The following is a 6,000-nucleotide window of genomic DNA, read 5'->3' on the forward strand; positions in this document are numbered from 1 at the left end:
GACCAATTAAAATTTCTAAAACGCACAAATCTCAAAGTGTAATGTTCATTTCTAAATATGCTTTCTTTAAGTTTTGAAACATCAGTATTTTAAGTAAAGGTATGTGAGTTATTTATAATTTTTATTTTGATTTAACCTCCTGCATAAATGCTTAAAAACCGAATTGAACATAGTCAGCATAGTTTTGATAAGAGATTCATATTAGGGATCAGTTAATTTTTCAGGTCACAAAAACGCAAGTCGCTCTACTCCACAAAGGCATCATATCAATGTCCATCTTTAAGTTTCGGTTGAAATTGATAAACTTGTCACATGACAAACATTGTATTTGAATTATAGTGAAACGTAAATTGTTTTTATTTTTTTTTAATTCTTATGTCGTCAACAAAGATTTCTCCCTTTTGAACCAGTTTATTTTGATCGTTACGAACGATTGGATCGTGAATTTCAAAACTGGAGAACATTTGTTGTGATGTCTAAGTAATATCACCCTGTCATAGTTTGACATATACGATGTGTTATTTTCAATTACGTTTACAGACATAGGGACTATAGTTTCAAGGCTAAATATTCTATTTTGTTTTATTTAAATTGCTCACAGTTAAAAGTCAGTTCAGCCTCAACCTGTAGTTTAAATCTCACATCTCTTGTCATGACCGCCAGCAGTTTAAGGTCGATGAATAAAGAATCTTTTCCTTTGCCACAATACCTAGAATCGGGTTTAATGTCGCAGTTATAAGTCTAAAAATGTATAAGACACATATCATACATACTTAATACATTATTTCTGAATCAAATAGCAATTCCATACGCATTTCTGTATTAAAAAGAATAACGGACCAAGCTTGTCTGAGTTAAATAAGCTTTTAAAGCACAGTAAAAAATAACAAGAAATAATAAAAAATGTTTAAAAATGACTATAAAGGACAATAACTCCTTAAGAGGTAAAATGAATATTTTGGTCTTGTTGAATTATTTGTAGATTTTACTTTGCTTAACAATATTGCTTACATTTTATTGCTATCTATTATAATAAGTATTCAAGATAAAAACAAAAAATTGCAAAATTTCAGTCAAATGACCAATAAAGGAACAGAACCCAACAACGGGTTGTCTGATGCGTCTGAAAATTTCAGGGCAGATAGATCTTAACCTGATAAACATTTTAGCCTGATGTCAGATTTGCTGTAAATGCTTTAATTTCAGATATATAACCAAAATCTGCATTTCACCCCCATGATTTATTTTTAGCCATGGCGACCATGTTGGTTGATGGGCGGAATCATCGGACACATTTTTAAAACTAGATACACTAAGGATGATTTAGGCCAATATTGTTTTTAGTTGGTCAGTAGTTTCAGAGGAGAAGATTTTTGAAAAATTAACGGGCGACGGATGCTTGGGCATCCAAGTGATGAGAAAATTTCATTTGGCCCTTCCGGTCTAGGTGAGCTAAAAAAAAAGAAATTAAATTGAAGACGACTTGATTGGCTTACATGTTTGGGATGTGTTTTTAAACAGGCAATGCATCCCTCTTTTATAACAGGCAGACCTACAGTTGTTAGCTTCTCAGTATGACATATATAGTGGAGAGTTATATCATTAGAAATCACACCACATCTTTTAATTTTCTTCTAATTTTAGATAAACATGATAAACATCCTTTAAATAAACTCATTCTGAAAGGTTACCAATTCAACACATTAATTATATCATATATAGCAAACTAAATATTATTGTTATATACATATACACATTCATGGATCTACAATCTGTCGATACCTGTATCTTGGCACTGTACAAGGTCATGTTTTTCTCTGACTGTTTATGACGTCTTTACACTAATTACATTAGATGTTGGAGGTGTACTGATTGATAATTAAGTTTTAGATGCATGATTATTTTTATTAGTTGTTAGTGGCTTGCAACTAGCTGTCAGTAATTACGAGTACTCTTTTCGTTGTTGTACCCTGCCACGTCCACTCTGTGTAATATTTGTATTTGTAACCATCTGATGAGTTAAGCCTTTTTCAACCGAATTTTATAGTTTGTTCTTATGTTGTATACTGTTACATTACTGTCCCAGATTTGGAGTAGGGTTGGAATCCTGCTAAAACGTTTAACACCGCCACATTCTGTCTGTATGTGCCTGTCCAAAGTCAAGAGCCTGTAATTCAGTGGTTGTTGTTTGTTTATGTGTTACATATTTGTTTTTCGTTCATTTTTTGTACATAAATTAGGCTGTTATTTTTTGTCGTTTGAATTGTTTTACATTTGTCAATTCGGTGCATTTTAAAGCTGACTATGCGATGTGAGCTTTGCTCGTTGTTGAAGGCCGTACACTGACCTATAGTTGTTAATTTCTCTCTCAATTGGTCTCTTGTGGAGAGTTGTCTCATTGGCAATCATACCACGTCTTCTGTTTTATATAGTTGCGGTATGTTAACGCCAGCCTTACACCATGGCAAATTTGGGCTTATTGAAGTCCAGATAATTAATCCAAGAAATTGGTTACGTACATGTTCCGTAAGCTTGTTCAACCTGATTAATATGTTCCGTTATTTGCATGTATACCTTAAGCGGAGATCATCTAATAGGAATTACGATATATCAGTGTAACTGCACAATCCGGATCTTCATAATATTCGGGAGTCACACAGACTCTGTATTCATCACCAGGGTTATCTTCGTCAAAACCAGAAAACGACATGTCATTACAGGTCTCATGAAGTTGTTCGCCATCATACATAACAAATATATCTGCGTGATCATGTATGCGTTCAAGGTCAACTGAGTAGTTCTTACCGAATGCATCTGTAAAATACAAAACAATAAAAGTAGATGCTATCACACAAGACTTTCTTAATATAATAATTATTTCTATTTCTACTTCTACCATATAGTAAACAGCTTCAAGAAATTAAAAATTATGCCACGGAGGATCGTTACAAGATACATACAATATGAAAAAGTCAATATTCTAATGCACAAGGATTATTATAAGTGTAATCGGGTATTCTATAACACGCCAACAAATTACATTTGTCTATTTTAGGTCCATTTTTGGTCATGTACCTCTTCAACTGTTTTGATTCTGGTACCATCATTGGCTTTCAAATATCCGGCTTTGAGCGTTTCTGATGAAGATAAATCCGGAAAAGTGCTCCGGACGCATGAAATATTAAGTATTGTTTTCAATTTTTATAAATCTGTAAAACGATCACTTCAAGTTTTTTGACTTTCCAAATATCATTTAAAAAAAAGTAACAGTTGTGTTAGGCAGAAGTTTATGAGTTGAAAGTTTCAGCGTACAAATAGTTGCTCTTTATATAATTATTTTGTATTATTCACTAGTTTTTTAATATAAAAAGAACCAACACTATTTTAATATAATGTGAGTAATGTATTAATAATGTGACTTACAAGTAGTCGCTTGACAACAACAAACAATTGAAAGAAGTAAGATGGTATAAATCAGGTCTGTATATGCCCAAAGAAGTAAGACTAGGATGGTATAAATCATGTCTGTATATGCCCAATTACGTCATTCTGTCTCTTCTGTAAGATACTAGAGGATAAAATTACAATTAATAACATACTACGATCCAGCCATTTCAAAAGGTGATTGAAACCCAGGATAAAGGGGGTTCCAACCATATATCCCGATTCAAAAGCATTATGGTGACTTGAATAACACCGGTATCACTCAGATTACAATTCTACCCTGACAGGTAAGTTTGTATTTAGCCTATAAAATACTTATTTAGCCTTGAGAATTGAAAGGTCAGTTCCCATTCATACAATAGAGGTTGATAAATTTGGCTTCATGCCATTTACCTTGTCCAAAATTAAGGTCACTTTATTGTTATTGTGATATTGTTAAAGTACAAAAGAACCCTATATTCTGACCAGTACAATAAAACTTTGTGCATCTTGATTTAATTGTTAAAATTCTGTTAATGTTGAATTTTAGGGGTTATTTTAGGCCTTTTAATTGCATATTTCTTTACATGGTAGTTTTTTTTCAGATATAAAAAAAATTATCTGCTTGACTGTTATAGAAATAGACTACGCTTGCAGGGTCTTGTTTTTTGTTTACTCCAAATCTGACAGATTATTATTAAGTTGCAAAATATTTTAAATGAGAGCTGAATTTTTTTCTATCTTTAAATGTGCATTGAACAATGTTGAAGGCTAAAATAATCATAATGTGAACAAGAATGAAGAAAACATCTTGGTCCCAAAAAAAACCATCATTAACCAGGATATAAAATTCCAAATTTTAATTTATTATACTAATATCAGTTGAAATCTCAAGCCACTATTTTGCATGTTTACAATGTAGGTCATGTCCCAACAGAAAATCAATGAATTTGACAGTACAATGTACTCTTAGCACAAACACATAAGGTCACTGTGAAATAGACATCTAGGGCAAGAAACAGTCAGTTATACCAAACCAGTTTGACTAGATGTCTAGTTTAAAACCAGTTTGACTAGATGTGTCCTATATTTTGACAATGTAAATGACATGAGGACCTGCATGGGTTTTTTAATATCTGTATTCTTTAAATTTTTAGGGCATTTTTCTTTTAATAGCCTTAAAAATAACTCTCATTCTGTATAGCAAATTCTCATGAAAATGATTTTACTATATAGTCTTTCTGTTACAAGATTATTTATCAATTATGCACATTGATCATTATATTATCGGTATTGCATTACAGTTACCTAAGTTTCCTTTTTATTTTGCACATTTATTCTTTATACTTTTGCACCGCATTATTCTCTATTCTTTATTTTGTTGTTCATTTTCTCTATTCTCTATTTTTTGTTGCTATTACATTTATTCTCTATTCTGTAAACCCCATTCTGACCCTTATAGGTAAACTTCTATTGTATGAATGGGATAAACTGACCTTTCAATTCTCAAGGCTAAATAAGTATTTTATAGGCTAAATACAAACTTACCTGTCAAGGTAGAATTGTAATCTGAGTGATACCGGTGTTATTCAAGTCACCATAATCGCAAAAGAAAAAGAAACCTTATTGTACACAGACGACAGATTTTAGTAATACATTTTCGACTGGTAAACGTATGGGTTATATTTACAAAATAACAACAAAATGTGAATAACATGAATATCATGTATATGTAGGTGAGTATTGATATAAATAGATGTAGATCTTGACAGATAAATACACTGACTGTCTATAGTGTATTTGTTATTGTTCCATATGTAGGCTAATGTTCTATTTACCTCATTTTAAACAAATCTTGCGACTTTATTTCTGAATATTTCACAATACACACCCGTAATATACTAATATAATTATGAGTTTTATATTTTAAAATTTCTATAAACTTATGACCTATTTATTACGTTACAAACCTGATCATGTTTACAGTTAGCTTTCTCTATGGAAGACAGTTAGTGACTCTTTAGTTTTAGTGATTCAACCGGAAACTTAAAAAAAAAGTGTACAACTTCTTCATATACCTACCAGTGTGATATAATTTTTTTGGAAATGAGGATCACACAAAGATGTTCGAGTCTTTTAGAACTAACTTTTAATGGTTTCTATTTATTTGTCGAAACAACAAAACAGGCAATATTAAATTCATTTGAAACGAATGACTGGTGAAAAATAATGTTTATCCAATTCTTGAACCAATGCATGTATATAACATGAACATAGTCTTCTGTGCACGATTTTATCATTTTTTACACAAATATATCATGTAATAATCGTCATTTTTTTTCTCTCTGTCTGTTATGATTTAACAAATATGACAGCTCATTAAATGCCGTGTTTTGACTCTGAAGTTTATCGATTGTCACCTTATAATAAACAACCAACAAAAAAACATTGATATTGATCACCTGTTTAACATGTACAATTAGATTATAGTTTATTTTAGTGACAGATCCATGCGTATTACGATTACCGGATTTTTACGAGAGAGTCACGCTAAGGTCACTTTGCATACGGAAATCA

At 31.5% G+C, this 6,000-nt stretch overlaps 1 long non-coding RNA gene across 1 annotated transcript; it reads right to left on the reverse strand.

The window, feature by feature from the left end:
• Positions 1-749: 749 nt before the first annotated feature.
• On the reverse strand, positions 750-5,588 carry LOC139500319 (uncharacterized). The gene is made up of 3 exons (XR_011658301.1): positions 5,394-5,588; positions 3,424-3,568; positions 750-2,814 (listed from the first exon to the last, which is right to left on the reverse strand). It is a non-coding gene; the product is annotated as an uncharacterized lncRNA (long non-coding RNA).
• Positions 5,589-6,000: the final 412 nt, after the last annotated feature.

This window comes from Mytilus edulis, chromosome 1, assembly GCF_963676685.1.
Source record: "Mytilus edulis chromosome 1, xbMytEdul2.2, whole genome shotgun sequence".
Taxonomy (NCBI): Eukaryota; Metazoa; Mollusca; class Bivalvia; order Mytilida; family Mytilidae; genus Mytilus; species Mytilus edulis.